The following is a 21,391-nucleotide window of genomic DNA, read 5'->3' as shown; positions in this document are numbered from 1 at the left end:
TTCCCCTCCACTCCCCTTTCTTTTTTTCTTTTCTTTTTGCTTCACCTAATGTGTGTGAAGGCTATAAACTCTGTAGAGAATTAGTCTTTTGTTGCATTAATAAGGCCTGACTCATCCCAGTATGCAATATTTCATACTGCAGGTGTAACACAAAATGTCACAAAAATGGCCTCCCCCCCCCCCATAGGTTAATTTTCCATTAGAAGGATCCTTTAAAATCTTTTCTGAGGGAGGATTCCATCATAGGAGTCCCTGGGAAGCACCCAGATTGGTATAGTCCAATCAGAGCGAAGTATATCTGTGTTGTGCATTCTCTCTTCTGGAGGAACATATTTTTTTAACTGAGTTGATAGAAGGTTGAGATCCATATAGGATTCTCACACCCACTCTGTTTCTGCTGTGCCACTTTCAGGTAGCAAAACTGGGAATGACATTTTGAGATGTAGAGAAAGAAGGATATCGTAACCATGTCAAAAGCTGATGGTTCTCCCAACAGGCACTAGTTGGTGGCTTCCATTTTTGCCCCTACAGTAGTTATTTACTCATTTATTCAATTTATGTTCCACCTTCCTCCCGAAATAGCATTCCAGATGTCTATGGGGCCAGCATGGCATGGTCATTTGACTGTTGAGCTATTGTATGGATTCCTGGGATATGTAGTTTATTGTATGGATTCCTGGGGTATGTAGCTTCTTGAGACACTGGAGTATTAAGGCTGAGAGTTCTAAATGCCCTTCCCTAAGTGAAACCGTGGCAGTTAAAGTGGAATAATAGTGCTATAATTCTGTAAGGCAAAGAGGCCCCAAGACACTGAGAAAATCATAGTGAAACCATGAGTCCACCGCCTAGCCTAGCACAGCTTCCCATGCCTGGTATACACATAAGTTCCCAAATGTATGTGGTTGTACTTTTGTGGCCATGATATAATGTTTATATTCTGTTCATATTCACTTAAGCAGCATTCCACAAGTCTAACTGTTGCACATGCAGTTGGACTTGCTTGGGAGGTATCTAATTAGTCAATCTCACTGACTGTTACCCTAGTGCAATGACACTGCAAGGCATACCCTTCAACATATCACAAAGAATTATGAGGCTCTGGGTAGGAAGTCAAGGGAGCAAGATGCATATAGTCTCTTTTTCCAGTTGAAGGGAATGGCTCAGGAAGCTCCCTGATAAGAGTATTGGAGGTGAACAAATGGCTCCACAGATGGTGCTGTTGGGAACCATTTCGCTTCTTGGACCATGGTCTGCAGTTTCAGGAAGATGGATGTCTGGCAAGGGAGGAGCTGCACCTCACAGTTGTTGGCAGGAATGTTTTGCTAAGAGTCAGAAAGATCTGATCAGGAGAGCTTTAAACTCACTTCTGTGGGAGAGGGTGACAATATTATTGAGGGTAGTAGTTCATCAGATGCTGGAGATAATAGCCTGATTGTTATGCAGAGAACAAAGTAAATAGTACAAGAACCCAACAGTGGGAGGAAAAAACATAAATAGGCAGCTAGGGGGAATGGTCCATGGTCCTAGATGTCTGTGCACTAATGCACAAAGCATGGGAAATAAACAAGATGAACCTGAACTCTTAACACATCAAAACACACATGATATAATAGGCATCACAGAAACCTGGTGGGATCAGTCTCATGACTGAAATGTAGTAATAGAGGGGTATAACCTATTTCGGAGAAATAGATCAAACAGGAAGGGAGGAGGTGTAGCATCATATGTCAAAGATGTTTACACTTGTGAAGAGATCCATGACTCAAATCCTGGATTCCAGACTGAGAACATTTTAAACAAAGGCTGGTTGGTCATCTGTTGGGAGTGGTTTGATTGTATCTTTCTGCACGGCAGGAGGTTGGAGTGGATGGTCTCTTCCAGTTCTATGATTCTTTGATTCTATGATCAGTTTCTTCAGTGTACCACTTGATTCACTGAGATTGTGGAAACATCAAGCACATTTGTAGATATGTAGTTGGCTGCACAATGCTGATATCACCACTGCCGCTCAGATGTGGGAATGTAGATTTACACAGCACAAGCAGAATGTAAAGTCTTGGCTATTAATATTTTGCAGAGTAAAATAACATATACACACAAAAAAAACCTGAACACAAACAAAAGAGTGCACCAATAAAATCAATCAAACGCAAGCCAAAATAAAAGGACGTGTGTGTGTGTGTGTGTGTGTGTGTTTAGTGAACATTCAAGCATGCAACTCCTGCAGCAGCAACACAAATTGGTACAATCCAGGCAAAGCTTTACCTCTTCCTTCTGTGGAATGCATAAACGGTCTTAGTAATATTTAAAAGCTTCTAGGCATCTGGTTTTTCTCTGCCAGATTATATAGTAATAACCAAGTAGGAACTTTGCAGTCTGGCTGGCTGCTTATAAGGAGTGGTGCAATGGAATTGAAGGTGAGGAAGGGGAATTTTTGGACAGCAGCTCCCAGAACCCCATAATGGCTGGGAGGTTCTGGAAGTTCTAGTCCAAAAAAATCACTTTCCCTCCAAAGGCATAGAGAATAACTTCTTAAAGCTTTGTGCTGGGGTATGCTGTGAGGAAATGAGATGAACCTTTCCCATGAACAGTTGCTGGCCCAGACTGCCACGTTCATGGAGGGAAGCTGCTGTCATGATGTGCCTTTTGTCTGTTAAAAGCAGAAAATGTGATGGAAGGAAAGGCCACAGTGGAGTGCTAGTGGTGAGAAAGTATTTCAGAGATTGTCATTCTCCCTCCTATTTATGCTGCCTGCCACGAACAAGGTTGTTAACTCTCTCTGTGCCTGCTTTGGCTTCCTCATCCCAGATCTCCAAGCAGAGATATTTTCCCCTCTCTTTTAATTAATTGACATTCTATTTTTATCCTCGTTTGGGTCAGACGCCTAAGTGTCTATCAGTTTGATAGCACCCAAGGGAGTCTTTTGTTCCAAAGAGGTGAAAAATTGTACCCACAAAAAGAGTTTCCTCATCCGATCAATTCGCTCTAACAACTTTATTGATTAGCTGCAGCAACATTTTTCATTTATTAATTATGAAGAAGATGTTCCGGGGGGTTTCTTTAAGTTAACTATTCTGATAGTCCTCAACCCTGCCTCCCCACCCTCCTCCATCTGTGTTAGCCACAACTGGCTGAAGCGCCTATTCCAGAGGAAGTTCCAATTAGTAATTTATAGGAGGTCTATTAAAGTTTCACTGGTTTAAATTTGGGTAGTGGGAGAATCTTCACACAGAGGTACATTAAATATATATATAGCCTGATTAACTGACTGCCTGAGAAAATATACAGTTGGGGGTTCACCCCCCCTCCTGTTATACTGTTAATGATTTCTATGTAGAAATATCATGACATAAATTCCTGTGCTATATGCTGAGGCACACAAGAATGCTGTAATTAATTTGTTCATTAATTAATTGAACCAGTGCGCTCAAAGCATGCCATCCACAAAAGAGGTTGCCCACTGTCTCTCTCTGTGTTACTGCTTTGGACTTCCTCTTTCTAATCCCCCCTTCCCTATTTATGGCAAACTGTTCTGCTGCTTAGATCTCCATTGAGTGTGATGGTTGATGGGAAGAGGGACAGCAGAAATACCCACCCTCATAACCAACTTCAGCATTATATGACAGAGTCCACAGAAGGGCTAAGAGGCAGGGGGTGTACTCAAAATTGGTGAAGAAAGTGACTGTGAAGGAGAAAGCATTTTCAGTGATGCCCCTCAATTTATTGAATGCTCTCCTCAGAGATACTCAACTGACATTTTAATTGTTGTCTTTTCAGAATTATGTGAAGAAGAAATGACTTAAATGGCTTAGATGATGGAACATAATGCAGGCAAATTCACAAGCGACATCAAATTAGAGAATGGCATAGCAAATACCCCCCCCCCGGGGGGGGGGGGCTCAAAATGACCTTAACAGATTAGATTGCTGCGACAAAATTTACAAAGTGAATTTCAACAGAGGAAGGTATGTAAGCTAAAGTAATGTAAGGTACCACATTCTTGGCAGGAAAAATGAAATGCACAATTATAGAATGGGTGACATCAGCACATGTGAAAAGGATGTATTCATTCATTCATTCATTCAAGGTATTTATACCCCACCCTTCAGCCCTAAAGGCTCTCAGAGCATCTTACAATTATTATTTTTAATTAGATGGTTCCCTGCCCTCAAGCTTACAATCTAAAAGACATAACACAAAAGGAGAAGGGAATGGTGGTGGGAAAGGGGATGAGGTCCAGGGTCTCTTCTCTCCCTCTGATGTAGATGTCTTAGTAGACCACAAGCTAAACATGAGTCAATAGTGTGATGCAGATGGCCAAAAAAGCCACTGCCATTCTAGGCAGCATCAAGAAGAGCAAAGCAAGGGAAATGCAGTGCCACTGTATTCTGCTTTTGTCAGACTGCATCTGAAATACTATGTCCATTTCTGGGCATAATTGTTCAAGAAGAATATTGGCAGGCTGGGATGTGTCCAAAGAAGGGTGACGAATGTGGTCAAAGGTCTGGAAACCAAGCCTAAAGATAAATGACTCAGGAAGATTATTATGTTTAGCCTGAAGATGGGAAGACTGAGAGGTGACATGATAGCCATCTTTAAATATTTGAAGATATATCTCATAGAAAACAAAATAAATTTGTTGTTTGTTTGCTGCTCCAGAGACTAGAACAGGAACCAGGGCTCTAAATTACAAGAAAATAGATTCCTCCTTACATTAGAAAGAACATCTTTACTGTAAAACTGTTCAACACTGAAGAAATTGCCTTGTAGGGTGAGGTGGACTCTCTTCTTTGGATGTTTTTAAAAAGAAGTTGGAAGGACAACTTCCAGGAGTGTTGTAGTTGTGTATTCCTGCATGATAGAGGGTTGGAGTAGATAACCATTTTGGATCCTTCCAACTCTACAATGCTATGTTTCCATGGTTCTGTGATTCTAAGGTCTTATTTTTAAAATAAATAAATTCCTAGGTTGGTCATTTAAAAAGTAAGAGTTGTTGTTTGTAGACCTTGGGTACCATTGCAGAGAGATGGGGTAGCAATGGGAAGCCCTCTAAGCCCTGTGATAGCAAACTTTTACATGGAACACTTTGAAAAGGAAGCCCTGGAAACAGCACCGAAAAAGCCCACAACTTGGTTCCGATACGTGGATGACACTTTCACCATTTGGAGCCAGGGAGAAGAAGATCTGGCTGTGTTCCTGAACCATCTGAACAACATACACTCTAACATCCAATTCACTATGGAAAAGGAAGGAACACTGCCATTCTTGGATGTCCTAGTCATCCATAAACCAAGCCAACATTTGGGTCACACAGTATACAGAAAACACACATACAGACAGATACCTGCACAAGAACTCCAACCATCACCCAGGACAAAAAAGAAGCACAATCAAAACACTGGTAGACTGAGCAAAACGCATCTGTGAACCCCATTTCTTGGAAGATGAACTGAAGCACCTGGACCGGGCTTTACAGGCTAATGGTTATTCCAGCTCAGACATCAGAAAGGCTGTCAGGCCCAGGAAAACCTAGAGGAGTGAAGACAAGCAGTCACCCAAAGGGAAGGTATTTTCACCATACATCAAAGGAGTCACAGACAGAATAGGCAAAGTGGTGAGGAAGAACATCCTTCAAATGGTTTACAAACTGATGAAGAAAATCCAGCAAATGCTTCACTCAGCCAAGGACCAGTGAGATCCTCTCACAGCCACAGGAATTTACCACACACCATGCAGCTGCGGACAAGTCTACATAGGGACCACCAAACACAGTGTGCAAACAAGAATCAAGGAACACAAGAGACACTGCAGACTGGGCCAGCCAGAAAAATCAGCAGTAGCAGAACATGCCACAAACCATCCTGGGCAGAAAATACTGTTTGAAAACACTGAAATTCTGGACAATGCCAACCACTACCATGTCAGGATGCACAGGGAAGCCATTGAAATCCACAAACAACTGGACAATTTCAACAGGAAAGAGGAAACCCTTAAAGTAAACAAGGGCGCTTTACAGACCGCCCAAAAAGGGCGGTCTGCTGGCGCCGTCATTTGCTGTGCAGAGGAGCCCCAGCGGCCAAACTGCATGGCTCCTTCGCACAGCAAAAAGAAGCCGCAAAAAGCGGCTTCTTTTTGTGGCATGGAAATGGCATCGCAAAGCGGTAATGGTGCACTCGCGGTGTGATTTCCACCATGTGCCGTGCGGACGCTAGGCGTCCATGATATCAAAATGGCGGCGTCCATGTAGAATAGGCACCGCCATTTTGTATGCACTGAGCGCATACTAGGGTTTGGGGCATCCGGAAAGGACACCCCTTTCTAACCGTAGTACGTGCGCAGCACGTACTTTTTGCCCGTCTGTAACGGGCCAAGGTTTGGCTACCAGTCCTGAAAAATAGCAAAATAAAGACTCAACAAATGCAAATGAGAAATCTTCCAGCAGACAATGAGCACTATCAAGCAGACACTAATCCTCTTTTGCAGACCCTCCCACCCTGAGGCCTGCCATTAGCAACAAAACAATACACATGCAAATCACTCCTGCCTTTCCAGGTCACACATTATTTATACCCAAGTCCTTTCCAGGCAAGCATTCTCTGAAGATGCCAGCCACAGATGCTGGCAAAATGTCAGGAAGAAACTCTTCTAGAACATGGCCACTTAGCGTGAAAAACCCACAAAACCCTATTTTTAACAAGTGGTATGAGAATGGGTTTAAGGAGTAAGTAAACTGGAAGCAATGGACGGAGGGATGTTATAACATCATTTATTTATTTATTTATTTATTTATTTATGGGATTTATACCCCACCTTTCTCCCAAAATGGGATTCATGGCAACTAACATCATATACCTAGGAAGAGACAGGAACATGACACTAGAATTCTGGGGAAATATGATGGGTAAATCACAAGTACAAACCAGTTGCTCCAGCAGAGTCACAACTGATGGCACATCTATTACTAGTTATAATTCTTTCTGAAAGACTCTGAAACCCAACGTCTGGGCTGGGCAAGAGGAGAGATTCTCCCAAAAACAGCCCGCAATCCTAGAACCTGGGATGTTGCTTTTCCTTGCTCAGTGACCCCTGCGTCATTGATGGGGTGTCTCCCCTCCAGGTTTTTGCCTAAAATTTGGAGAACTATCAAAGTTGCCAGATGTATTTGGCAGGTAGCACTTTGGACAGCTCCTTTAAAGTGCAGATTCATTACCTCAATGACATGAAAGCCAGCAATTACCACTGCCCTTTTTTCATTACTGGCATACTCCTTTCAATGTGAGTGAGTGTTGAGGAGAGGAAAGTGTCTGGTCTGGCCTGGTGAACTTCAGAGCATTTGAGTGGTCTCAGATTCCAGGCCTTGAGCTTCTGACTCAGAATGAGCCTTGATTTACTGACAAAGGGAAGGCACTGGTTCTTTCTTCTTTGTAATGAGTCCCAGCTGCTGCTTAAATCCAGGGCCATGCCAATGCTGGACTTGTTTTCTTCCTACAGAACATGGCTTTTAAAGCATATTTTTTCTCAGCTACATCAATGCTTCACCAGACTCTGTCTGCTAAAAGCCACCTACCCAAGAAAATCTACTTGCACAGATTCATAGGTTTTTCTACATTCAGATGAGTCCTTGAAGTATCTGCAAGTATTTCTACATGCTTATGCTCTTATTATTATCATCCCAATGCCCTGTCTCTGAGGCCTAACATGTATCTAATTTCCCAGCTGCATGTCTATTAGTTATCCAACTGCACATTTTTTTCACCAACTACAATTTTTCTGTCCAGCTGCATGCTAAATTGCAAATATATCTCTGAATCCTGTTCATTCCAATGATTCAGGCCAAAAGACATGAAACTGAGAACTCCAACTCACACTTTGGCGGGTTACAGACCACCTCTTTGAGGCAGGCTGCACCCGCCCTTTCCCTGCCAGATCGGGCCTGAGCTGCCAGAACGGCAGCTGCTGAGGCCCCGATCCACCGCTTTTTCAGGCTGCGGGGAAGCAGCAAAACGCGCTTCCCCCACAGCCTGAAAAGGGGTGTCCCTTGGGGCTTCAAGCCCCAAGGACACCCACGGCGGCGGGGAGGGGAGAAAGGGGACGCTTGGCCCCTTTCTCCCTTGCTTCGCTGGGCGCAGCCGTCGGAAGGATGCGCCCAGCGAAGCAAAGCGGTGCCGCAGACCAGGAAGGAGCTCTGAAACGGAGCTCCTTCCTGGTCCGCAGAAAGGGTGCCCTAGGCGCCCTGCCGTGGATTGAGGACATCATGTCCGCGCCGCCCCGTCTAGAGGCAGCACGGCCGTGATGTCCTCTCGGCGACAGCCATATGGAAGGGCCGTCGCCATTTAGTGCGTGACGAGCACGCACTAGGGTTAGGGTGGTGCAGAAGCACCGCCCTTTTGTAACCCTAGTGCGTGCTCGTCACGCACTAAAGTGCCGGTCTGTAACCGGCCATAGTCTTCTTAAATATAGGAATGCAACATGCTTCCAGTTTTAAGGCTGGGGGAAGTATTCCTCACCCAATTAAGAATATGAAGCACTTTGCATTATATTACGCTTTTAGTAATAAACATCCAAATTATACCCTATGCTTAAAAAAACATGAAATCATTTTGGTTCTTCACATTTATTAAAGCCAATCTAAATAATGGCGGAGAGAGGACTTTACAGCTTTGGTTGAAGGGCAGGGATACTTGTTTCTCTTAAAGAGAATACAGTAATGGTTCTGTGGAGTCAGGAGCAGCTGAAATCAAGTTTGCTATTCAGCAGAAAGATGATAATACTAACTTTAAAAAAAAATCCAACAGCTGGTAGGCATCCATTCAAGGTCATGGCACTTACTCCCTGCCTTTAGTCTTCCAAATTGTTCAGTGGAAAATTTGTCTTGCAAGCTGAACTGTCATCAGATTGCTCCACAATACTTCCCAACACAAACATTGCCAAAGTGCTGTGAATTTTAAGGGGCATCCAGAACTGAAATTCACAGTCCCAGTCTCAAGGTGTGCTTGAAGGAGCAAAGAATATAGGATTTTGTAGTCCAAAAAGTAACCTTGGCATCACCCAGCGAGGCACTGATTATTTTTCTCTGGGGGGAAATGGAGGTGTACTCAAATGGGGGTACACTGTTGCAAACAAAAATGGTAGTACTTTAGTAGACTTGCTGCTTGCCACTGGAGATAGGAGAATGAGGGGGAAAAACCCTCTGGGAACATTGAACATCCACCAGGGCTAGCCTGAAAAAAGAGAGCCTTCCTTCCATGATAACTGTCATCCTTTGGCCTGCGAAGGAGTGAACAGGCAGGCCCAGCTCCACCAGGGCTAGCTGGAAGAAAGAGAGCCCTTCCTCCATGATAACTGTCATTCTTCGGCCTGCAAGGGAGTGAACAGGCAGGCCCAGCTCCACCAGGGCTAGCCTGAAGAAAGAGAGCCCTTCCTCCATGATAACTCTCATCTTCTGGCCTGAGAGGGAGTGACCAGGCAAGCCCAGCTCCATAAGGGCTAGCCTGAAGAAGAAAAGCCCTCCCTCCAGTTCATCTGCCTTGGTCTAGGCCTTAGAGGAAGAGAAAAACCACTGGACCTCATCCCCTTTCCCACCACCATTCCTTTCTCCTTTTGTGTCGTGTCTTTTAGATTGTAAGCCTGAGAGCAGGGAACCGTCTAATTAAAAATAATAATTGTAAGCCGCTCTGAGAGCCTTTAGGACTGAAGGGTGGGGTATAAATACCATAAATAAAAATAAATAAATAAATTGGGGAAGAGACCAAAATAAGAATTCAAATAAGAATTCTGCCCCACAGAATGATGTCTTCCTTCAGTCCCCAAATTTCTAGTATTGAGAGGGATGAGACATTGAAAATCATTCACACCTAGAACTCCTATACTTGTTATATTTGCATTCCCTTGCTAACTTTGCCTACCCCTTTTCTTTTGGTGCCTGTACTCTATTTCTAAACACTCAGCTGAAAGTATAAGATACTGTAATGCTAGAAATTTGCAGAATGAATTTAATTTGAGGAAGACCATAATTCCCATCAGAGAGTCAATGTTCTCATTCCCTCTTCCCAGCTACATCCCTGATTCTATCTCTTCTTTGCTGTCTATATTCACTTGCTTCCAACACAAAAATGTAATCCAGAAACAACAAAAGCAACAAAGGAAGAAATGCTTAGAAGATTCTTCACCCTCAAAGGAAGGCTTGATTTGGGGCTCTGTTTTGGTTTGGTTGTTTGGTTGTTCAAAGTGTCAGGTTGGCATGTATTTAACCTAAACTAGTTTGCTCATCCCCGGGGTAAATAGAGATGCACACAGAGATAAATATATGGGCTCTGCCCCTAGATAAATATATAGTCCCAGCCCCTGCTCCCCATAGAGTTGATAACAAAACTCTCATTCATTTCAGCCTCATTATGGGCTTATCTTTTTCTTCTTGTTGTAGTATAAATCTAAGTCACGCTAAGAGAGCAATAGCCAACCTTGTGGGAGATGCCAGGCTTCCAAGCTGGGCTTATTATTTTATTATTTGGCTGGTTTCTTTAACACCGTCATTATATTGCATGGAAAAAACATGTCATTTTATACTTTCTTTCCACATCCTAAACAACAAGACCAGTAGTTGTCCTTTTTATCACCCTCTCAGCCTTCCAAATAAATTGGCTATTTCTTGTGCACAGTTTCTGGCATGTCTGTGTTTTTGGCAAGCCATTTCCCATGGGCTAAGTTGGAAGAGGCAATTTCTGTGAAAACAGGAACAAAAAAGACAGGTGACAATAATGTAGGTCTCTCCATCCTTTCCCAGGATTGCTGGTCCTCTCTTCTTTGTAAGGGTAATTCTGTGCCTGGGGCTTTGAGATGTGCAAAGACAAAGTGAAACCTCCTGTTTTGGTAAGCAAGGAAGCCAAAGAGATACCAAGGGAAATAGGGAGGGGGGAACCACATACAGTTTAACCTATGTGAAGCCAGCCAGTATTCTGATGAGTTAGATATTACAGTTTAATGCTAAACCAGCATGCCATAGAGAGAGCTGTATTGAGCTCTGGACTACTGAATGCTATTAATTTTCCAAGTGTATTACAATTACAGGAACACCTGTGCTACAGAACTTTGAGCTGAGGCACCGAGAAACTCTACAGTTCATAATGGTCTTCAAAATATCTAATTTCATGGTTGCAGTAGGTTGTCCAATGCTTGCAACTTAAACAGTGGCAAAGAAGTAAAAATACAAGCATTTTATTCGCTTCTGGGTCCTTGGTGGGAGTGTGCGTGTTGACGTGTGTCTGTATTTGGCTGGCAAGCTTTATCAGCCCTATTCTGTGTGAGTTTTGAAAAAGCTATTTCTTATACAACGGATATTGAATGTATTGCACTGGTGTGTCTGTGCTTATCAGCAGCAGCTGCTGGTTTCCATATAGCTTGTTGACAGCTATATAGTCATTAACAATATGCTTTTAATATAGCTATATTAACTAATATAGTTGATAAAGTTGCTTTGAGTCCTGAATGGGGAAAAGGCAAAGAAGGAATAGAGAGGAGGAGGAGGAGGTAGTGGGGGTGCTGATGGTGAAAGTGAAGAAGAGACCAGAATGGTTTCATTAGCCTCTTGACTGTTTTCCTTCCTGGAGATATGTAGCCAGGAGAAGCTGCAGTCTCCACACATTTGCTTCTTTCCTTGTTTTATTTATTTATTAAAATATCCCCCCTCTTCGAATATCAAAAGATCTCAGGGTGTTTTATAAATAACATTAAAACATGTTAAAGCAAGAAAAATAATTTAAATAAATTAAAACATATATAATATCATAATAAGTTAAAACAGATTTTAAAAGCTTCTTAAAACATCAGTATTTGAGATGAATTAATGAGGCCCAAAGCCATAAACGAAAAGTCCAGTTTTCACAGGCACCTAAATGAAATCGGTGTTGGTGACAATCAGGCCTCCAAGAAAAAGGCATTACATAAATGGGGCACCATGGCTGGGAAGGCCCTTTTGTATGTCCCTACACAGTGGGACAAGGAGAATCCCCCCTGCCCCCCGCAGACTCACATTCAGTTAGTCATGTAGGGAGAGGTGCTCCATCAAGTGTTGAGCTGGCTTCCTCCCTTCCTCCAATCCTCCCTCCTTCTCTTCCCCTGGTCATCAAACAGCCATGGCAGCATCCGACAGAGCTTGACAGCTGCCTGAGAGGAAGGCATAGAATTGCACATGAAGAGCTATCTAGCACAGCTTCCTTCCAGTGTTGGTAATCTAAAGACAAAGCATTTCTGACAGATGGCCATCAAACCTCTGTTTAAAAACAAAGGAAAATCCACTACCTTCCAAAATGATCTATGCTACTATTAAACAACTCTCACTGTTTAGTCAAAATCTCCCTCCTTAGTCCAAAAACATAATCAAGGGGCAAAAAAATAGGCAAGTGTTAAGGGGTTTGCTAAAAAATGTGGTGAAATTCACATATGGGACTACTGTAGAAAAGGTCGTTTCATGTATACTTACCAAATTAATTGTTGTCAAAAGTGAGTGTCAGTTGCCTGCTGATGCATCCATGCATCTTTCCCCAATCACTTTTACCTCTTTGGAGAGGTGAATTGAATAGATTTTCTCCCTACTGATGACTATCTGTAGAGAGGAGAGAATGAGAGATTTATAAATACAGATCTACAAACCAAGGTCCTTGTATGGACAGCTACTGATGTTACTCTGTTTCACAGGTTATTTTAATTAGTGCCTCGGTTTTATCCATAATCCATCACACGGGCACTTGCTAGAGCAGGGGTAGGCAAACTTTTTGAGCTGGGGGCTGGGTTGCTGTCCCTCAGACAACTGGGGGGCCGAAGCCAAAAAATAAATAAACAAATAATTAAATAATATAGGACATTTTCAAATGTAGGACACCTTTTTTAAAAAAGGAGGACAAGTGAAAAAATTTGATGATTTTTAAAAAATGTTAATATAAATGCATGTTTCTTAGGCATGATCAAAATGGAGGACATTTGGGCCTCAGAAACTAGCTGATATCAATATCACCATCATCAGCATCAGCATCACTAGCATTGTTAAAGCAGACCTTTTAGCATTAAAAGCACAGAAAATACACAGAAATGCACTTTGAAAAGTCACACTGTCTCACCTTCAGAAAGAGTGAGTGCATGTCTCAGAAACTGACTGATATCATCATCATCATCATCATCATCATCACCACCACTATCATTGTTAAAACAAAGCAGACCTGTAGAAATGGAATGGAAATCCTCCTCCTCCTCCTGCTATTCTTCTTCTTCCTCCTCCTCCTCCTTCTTCCTCCTCCCTCTTCCTCCTTCCTCCTCCTTCCTTCCTCCCTCCTCCTCCTCTTCTTCCTCCTTCCTTCCTTCCTTTCTTCCTCCCTCCTCCTCCTGCTCCTTCCTTCCTCCCTCTTCCTCCTCTTCCTCCTCCTCTTCCCCCTCCCCTTCCTTCCCTCCCTGCGGCTGTGAGGCAGCCGTGGAAAGGGAGAGAAAGGGCAGGAGGCAACCCCCACCCCTTCCTGCCCTCCCCGCAGCTGTCAGGCAGCCACAGGAGGAGCGGGAAGGAGGAGGAGGACCCCCGCATCCTTCCTGCCCTGCCCGAGGAGGAGCTACTCTTCTTGAGGCTGGCTGGCCAATGGGGGCAGGCTGGGGCCATTGGCCACCCAACCCCAGGAGGAGAAACTCCTCCTATTTAGCCCTGCGCACAGCCCTGCAGGTGCGTGCAGGGCGGCAGCAGCACACTGTCTGCGACCTGCCCTCCTTGGCACCGCTGCAGCTGCCGCGGTACCGCCTGCGGCAATCGGCGGCAGGACCGGGCTAGGGCCGGTCCTGCTGCCTCCACGGGCCGGATGTGGCCCGCGGGCCAGGGGTTGCCGACCCCTGTGCTAGAGGAATAGATGTCTTTATAAAGTGTACCAACGAATAGTCTCACATAACAGCCAAAATGGTGGTGAGACATTTATCAAAGAACTATGCCACTCTGAGAATTTTCTTCAAAACCCAGGCTCTGTGACTATAATAAATTTAAATGCAATAAATAAAGAATCAGATCATGAGTAGGAAGGTATCTTTGTGAGTCATTAGGGTAAAGATCATAACTGGAGATGTTCAAGTAGATGAGAGTACCTAGAGCATGCAAGAAGAGATAGAAAGTGTCAGCAAAGCCTTATAAAGCCACCTACTGAAAGAGACAAGATGGAGCGACTCCTACATTTTTCAGAACTACAGACAGGCGCTTAGTAAGTCTTATGAATCCTTTGTGATTTTGTGTAGGGGGATGTTAATGACAATTGCATTAACTTCCTATTTTCTTGGAAGTTTCAGAACTTTCTGGCACAACACAGATGAAGATTGGAGAAATTTGTGCAGATGGGCCTCTTAAAAGATTTGGAACATGCCAAAAGGACACGGGGTTCGAAGTCAAATAAGCTTATGTGGCATAATTCAGTTTTTCTGTTCAAATTATTCAAGAATTAATACATACATTTGGTTTTCCATGAGCACAACAGAAAAGAATGGTGCTGTGTTAGGCAGCTACTCTCCAAGAGGTGATATGATAGCCCTGTTTAAATATTTGAAGGGGTGTCACATCAAGGAGGGAACAAGCTTGTTTTCTGCTGCTCCAGAGAACAGGACCAGGAACAATGGATCCAAGCTGCAGGAAAAGAGATTCCACCTCAACATTAGGAGGAACTTCCTGACAGTAAGGGCTGTTCAACAGTGGAACAAACTCTCTCGGAGTGTAGTGGAGTCTCCTTCTTTGGAAGTCTTTAAGCAGAGGCTGGATGGCCATCTGTCGGGGATGCTTTGATTTGGATTTCCTGCATGGCAGGGGGTTGAACTGGATGGCTCTTGCGGTCTCTTCCAACTCTATGATTCTATGATTCTAAGATTCTAAGATATCACAAGTATTCCATTCTACCCCAATACTTAAAATACTTTTAGCAGGATTTGGCAAGGACTGGACCTTGCACTTTCTGTATACAAAGCTCTGAAAAGTGTGTCTGGTGGTTCCCATGCCATTGTGTGGTGAGTTTTCTAAACACTTGTTAGAGTCATCCAAGGTGCTGGACCTGTTTGGGGGATAGGGTTTAGTACCTTGAACATTTCATTTACAATTTTAACTAGAAACTGGCACATGACTCACCACCATGCTAACTTTAGAACCATACCACCAGTCTCTAAGCTTTGCCCTTTCTGTGACTTAAAGCTGGTGATGAAAGAGACAGAGGTTTAAAAAGTGATTTTTTTGGATCTTTGTCTTAAAGAATCCCCTAAGCAGCATAGCCAGTGACTCTGTAAGCAAGTTCACAGCAGATGCTAGGAAAGCAGGCTGCTTGTAAGCATTCAAAATGCTTGCTCCAGGCTGGGGGAGCTACAGACAATGCTTAACCTGAGAAATGTTCTCTTAAGGTCCTTTGCAGTGTTTCAGATTATGTAAGGGGTATTTATCCAATTACATGTTGAAACTGGGGGCTGCTTGTGTTGAAGTCAATAGGCTCCTCAGGGGAAGGCCATGGCAAACCTCCTCTGAACAAATCTTGCCAAGCAAACCCCAGGATAGGTTTGCTTTAGGGTCTCTTTAAGGTGGAAAACAACGTGAAGGTACACAACAACAAATAATAACTGAGTACTGTACCTTTAAGTGCAGTGGAGGGTCCAGCATGGGTATTGGACTAGGACAATGGGAGACCAGGGTTCAAATCCCAGCTTGGCCATGGAAACCCACTGGGTGACTTTGTGCAAGTCACACTCTCTCAGCCTCTCAGGGCTTCCCTTTCCTCCCTTTCTTCTTCTCTCTCTTTTCTCCTTTACCCTTCCCTTCCCTTTTCCTTCCTTCCTTCCTTCCTTCCTTCCTTTTCTCTTCTTCCTCTTCCCTTCCTTCCCTTCCCTTCCTCTCTTCCTTCATTCTCTAGTTCTCCCTGCCTTCCTCACCTTCCCCTCTTCTTCCTTCCTTCCTTCCTTCCTTCCTTCCTTCCTTCCTTCCTTCCTTCCTTTTTAAGTCCCTACATTTTTCCCTTCTTCCCATTCCTGTCTACAACCTGCTTTCTTTTTCTTTTTTATTTTCCTCCCCTGCTTCACTTTCTACTTCTTCTCCTTCTCTCCTTTTAAAACTTATCCTGTCCCTCTTCTTTCTTTCTTTCTTTCTTTCTTTCTTTCTTTCTTTCTTTCTTTCCTCTGTTCCTTCTTTTTTCTAAGGTGACTTCTTTTTTTTGCAAACCTAGAAGCACCAGACTTCTGGGATTTGCAGTCCACAAAGTGTACCTTTTCCCAGAATGACTTCTTTTTGTGCAAACCTGGAAGCAGAAGTCTTGACTCTATGCATTTATAATCGCTGTTCCACTGCCGTCCATCTTTCTCCCCAGCCCCCAAAACCAAAAGTAACTTCTCTCTCTATTCTCTCCTCGGTTCTAAAGGTCAGCAAATGTCCTCCAATTTAAGGAGGGCAGAGGGCAAGTCCTGGCTTTAAATCATCCAATTTTTGCAACCAAAAAGAACAATAAAAAGTTTGCAAAGGATGGAGAAGAACTCTTCACGAGGATGGATAGCTGTCCAGATGCCATTGGTATCCATCTCAAGGCCCTCTGTGTGTGTGTGTGTGTGTGTGTGTGTGTGTGCGTATTTGTGAGACGTGTCACCCTCCGGTCAGGCAGACTCTGGCTGCCTCCCAGCTTCCTTGCCACCTCCGTGCGAGCACCTCTCAGGTCCCCCTTTCCTCCCCAAGATATTTCCCCTCCTCCTTGGCCATGGCAAAAGTGAGCAAGAGGGCCTCTGAGCAGCCCTGGACCAAGGCAGGAAGGAAGGAAGGAAAAAAGAGGAGTGAGGGGGGGGAGGGAGGGAAGGAAAGGAAAGGAAAGAGGGATGGAGGGAGGGAGGACAGAAGAATGAAGGAAAGAGAGGAGGGAAGTCAACAGAGAGGAAAGGGCTGTTGCTCCACTCACCTCATCCTCCGGGCTCCGGCCACTCTCTCTCTCTCTCTCTCTCTCTCTCTAAGTCTCCTGGCTCCCTTGCCACCCCACCGTGCCGGTGCCTCCTACATTTTGCCACCCTAGGCAGACACCTAGCTCACATATATAAACGAGCCAACCCTGATCTGCATATCTCAGATTGTTGGTGTCCCTTCTTTCAACTTACACTCCCCCATCCTCTACATCCACATTGAACAAACAGGGTGATAGAATGCAGCTAGAATGTAAATATATATGGTAGCTTTCCTTTTTCATTTTTATCCCTCTGCCATAAATCTGGGAACATCCCTAGGCTAAGCTCTGCCTTTCTATGGCCAAAGTGGACTTCTAGATCCATTCTAGATTCCACATTTCATTTAGAAAGCTTGGAAGAATGAGATGGACTCCTTTCTGGCTTCACTAAAACAGTGTTTTCAGTCATCTACAATAAAGCATTTTACTCATCTGCAATAAAGCAAATGAAATATACTCTCATCTCTTAGAACAGCATTGATGGTGCACTCCACACACACACACACACACACACACACACACGGTTTGCTTCTTGACTGAGTTTAGCTGCATTTCTCACAGAATCGGACAGAGGGAGATGAATATTCCTGGAAACAACATGTTGTTATGAGCTAGCCCTGTTATTGTGCAGCACACACTGGGGTGATAAGGACTTGAATATTCCTGGTGGAGGCAAAAACAGCTAAAAGTGGTTTGTTCCTATTGCCCATGGCAGCTGCCTATATTTTGTGTTTCTCCCTGAGACCATGGCTATGGGATCTGTAATGATGGGTCAGTTAATATGCATGGTACCTTGATCTCACTGCTAAGAACCTGACTCTTGCATGCTCCTGGGTTTGCATGGGACACAGACAAGTGTGCACTTGACTTTTAAAAACTAGTGCAGAAAACTAGGGGGGTGGGGGGGTGGGAACAGCAGTGGTCACCTTCCTTGCGTGATAAACTCTGCTAAGGACAAACTCCACATGGGCCCTTCTCTTTCTTTCCCAGGACTATTGGTAGTCAGCTATTCCACCTGGCTGCTTCAGAGTGAGTAATGGCCACTCTATCTGCCTCGATGGGAAACCAGCTGCTGTTTGGCTCCTTCCTTCCAAATCTATCTTCTTCAGTAGCCATTTCACCAGGTCACTGAACATTTATGTAAGTACCTATATTTGCTTCTTCTGTTGTTTCCTCTTCATTTTTGTGTCACTTTCATGTCCATTTTCAGTTGCAAGCTTCTGGTCAAAGGCTGTGTTGCATTTTTAAACAATGCAAAGCGTCTTTAGTAACCATCATAACCACCACTATCACCACTACCATCATCTCTACCATCAGTATCACAATCATGATAGCTACCACTATCAATATCAGCATCATCATTGTCATCATCATCATCATCACAATCATAATTGCTGTTATGGTCATCATCGCCATCAGCGTCAGCATCATTGGTATTGCCACCAGGAGCACATCATGTCATACCTGAAGGAAGCCTCCACAGAAAAATAATGCACAGAGGGTAAGCTGGATAACAGTAATAGCCACTAAAGGCTGGCAGTCCTGTCCTGGAAGCAAAGTCTGGGCCTTCATACGCTGACCTTGAAGAAAGCAAGTTGGTGGCTGAGCTCCTTCTTCCTTTGGAGAGTCACAGACTAAAACAACAATGAAGGCACAGGCAAAGGTGTGCCCTGGCTTAAAAGAAAAATGCTGGGATAGCAAAGCCTGCCTTGCTGTGCTGTGCTGCACAACAACAGTACCACTATCTTTGGCATCATGGTGGCCCCCAGTCCCTAGTTTCCTGAACTTGCTTTTTGGACTCTTCTTTTTGTTTACTCCCTGACTGGCCTTTGACCCAGCTCAGACTATGTTTTTTGCTTTAGCACCCAGACTGCTTCAATCACTCATCCACTCTTCAGATCCTCTGGACTGGTTTGGTTCTGAATGTGCCACCTGAAATAGGACAACTGTCATTATCACCATCATCCTAAAATCAACATAATCATCTGCCCCTCCTCTTCCTTCCCCTCTTTTTCTTAATCATCTATACCATGTTTATCACAACCATTGCATTCATTGCTATCATCATCATTTCCATTTTCATCAACTTCAACATCATCAGCATCATTATAATGTTCATGACCATCATCTCATTCAAAGGCATAGACCATATTTCATTTGTGGAAATGTCTGAAATGCTGAGGTCAACATGCAATCCCAAATCAGTTTTGATTCAAGCTGTCACTTCCTCACATGTTGGCAAGGAAGTCAAAAGATAAAGGCCTGAAATCATTAGTGAATGAAGCTAGATCTATGGCTTAGCACTGTAAACAGAAGTGGGGAAAACTCATTTGATTTGCATTTTATTACAAAGTGACCTAATTCACATTTCTCAAATGAATAGATGGACAGAAATGCAATTATTCTTCTCTTTTTGCACTCATTCAAATTTTGTAGTAAAGATTTCTGATCAAAACAGTGTGCAACATTGTGGATATGGGGAGAATGTGCACAAATGAATACATTAGGAGATATGTATTCATAATTGCATACTTTTTTTAAAAAATGTGTGTAGATCATATGCTCTTGTACACCTTTTCCATAATGTATACATTTTATAGCTGTTTCTCCTGATCTATCCATAATAGTAATGTATGCATTTTATATGTATCTCTTCTAATGTATGCATTTTGCATTGGCAAAAGAAACTCGAATCATGTTCATTAGTGATTTGTAGGAGGGAAAAGTGTTCAAGAACCAGAACCAAGCCCTTATTTTCCCTTCCAGTGTAATTCCACTTCCTTTTTTTTAATGTCTATACAAGGGATGTGCAATTTTAACAACAGGGACAAATTGGAGGAGCATATGTGCATGCAACATGGATTGGCACACATGGTTCCCCTTGGCAGCTTGGGATATTCACTTGGAAACCTGATTCTGTGCACGTCTAGCCCTTAGCAGGATCTGGGCAAAAGGGAATGAGCAAAATTGATTTTTCTCAGATGGAAAAATGTTGTGGAAAATCTGCAGCAAGAAAGATTCCACTCTTTGTGCATTTCTCTTCTATATTTCCTCCTTGAATTAATCCTAGACTGTGTTCCTTCCATATAGCTCATTGGATTTCTAAATGTCATGTATAAATGAAAACCTCATTTGGTTGTTGTTGCTGTTGTTATTCCTATTGTTGTTAGCATTGAGTGCTGCTGCTCCTATCTCTCTGCCCTCTGGTGTGGCTGCACAGGCTGCAGTGATTTCAGCAAATCATTAGCAACTCCCTTCTCTCTGCAATAACTTGCACTGGAGCCATCCATCTCCTCAAAAATTTATTACAGCATATTGAGGTTTTCTCTTAGACTGTTCGTAGCCAATTCCATTTGAAGGCAATCAAATCTCAGTGGAAGACCCCCCACTCCGTATTGATGTTGCTTTGAAATGTTTTTTCCCCTTATTTCATTCTTTTCCCTTCATTTTTCATCCTTTGGGTGTGTTGCTGTCCTTTCTCCGGATTCTGTTGGTGAGCTAAATGCAGTCCAGACAAGGCACTGGATAATCAGTCCTCACTCAGTGCACCAGCCACCTTTCAAAAGATTTTCTGAGACAGATGGATAGGTAGATAGATGGAGAGACAGACACAAAACCTCAGGATGAGCTGGTTTAAAAGATGTACTTTCCATCTATTACTGATGGTGCTTAAACTCAAATAGTATGAATTTTCCAAATCATAATGTTCATTTGTGTTATGGAATTAATGCAGCATTCTCTTTATCTTCTCTGATACATACTGTGTGCCTCTTTCCCTTCTTGGCACAGCAGTACCCCAGGTGCCAGGAAACGTCAGAAACATAGTTCTCCAAGGGGCTGGATGTCATATGGTGTTGCCCTGCCCCAGCAAGTTATGTTTGGTGGAATGGGATAATAAGTCAGGGTTTAGGAAAGCACTCTTCATCCTGCTGCCTTATAGTTCAACAACCCCCAGTGTCTCTAGCCATTGGCATCTATGGTCCAAACTCTGCATAAGTTACTACTGCCAGAATCAGGTGCAAACTCCTTGTAGACTTTTTGGTGTTTCTTAAGGAAGAAATAAGATAAGAAACAAGAGATTTAGGGATTGTCTGCATTTGCCAGAATTCTCCAGGCAGCCCCCAGAGTATTCTAGCCCCTGAAATCTCTTCCTTACCTGCAGGGTTTGAGGGAACATCAAAGAAGATGGTTTTCCACATGGTCCATGTGAGCTGGACAGTACTGCCACTGCAGGTCCATGTCATTCTGAGGTCAAAACTATACGCCCAGCCTTGTTCTGCCCTTGGAGCAACTCATGACACAAAATTACTTGGTAGGGATTCTCACAGGGACTGTTTGGGAAGAGAGTCGGCCATTGTCACTGCATTCTGCTCCAGGCTTTCTGAAAAACCCAGAGCAAATGGTAAGCCTTTTTCATGTGGAACGAG

The 21,391-nt window shown here is 43.5% G+C and overlaps 1 long non-coding RNA gene across 2 annotated transcripts in view; it reads left to right on the top strand.

Moving 5' to 3' along the window:
• LOC121922352 overlaps positions 1-21,391 on the top strand; it is a 79,556-nt gene that overhangs the window by 35,236 nt on the left and 22,929 nt on the right. For both annotated transcript variants that reach the window (XR_006102139.1, XR_006102140.1), the window contains exons 2-4: positions 3,778-3,965; positions 10,784-10,869; positions 17,955-18,104. This is a non-coding gene — a long non-coding RNA (uncharacterized LOC121922352). The remainder of the gene's footprint in view (positions 1-3,777; positions 3,966-10,783; positions 10,870-17,954; positions 18,105-21,391) is intronic.

The sequence above is a fragment of the Sceloporus undulatus genome, chromosome 2 (assembly GCF_019175285.1).
Source record: "Sceloporus undulatus isolate JIND9_A2432 ecotype Alabama chromosome 2, SceUnd_v1.1, whole genome shotgun sequence".
In the NCBI taxonomy this organism is placed as follows: Eukaryota; Metazoa; Chordata; class Lepidosauria; order Squamata; family Phrynosomatidae; genus Sceloporus; species Sceloporus undulatus.
Note: the sequence above shows the minus strand (reverse complement) of the source record. Positions and strands in the feature narration are given on the sequence as shown.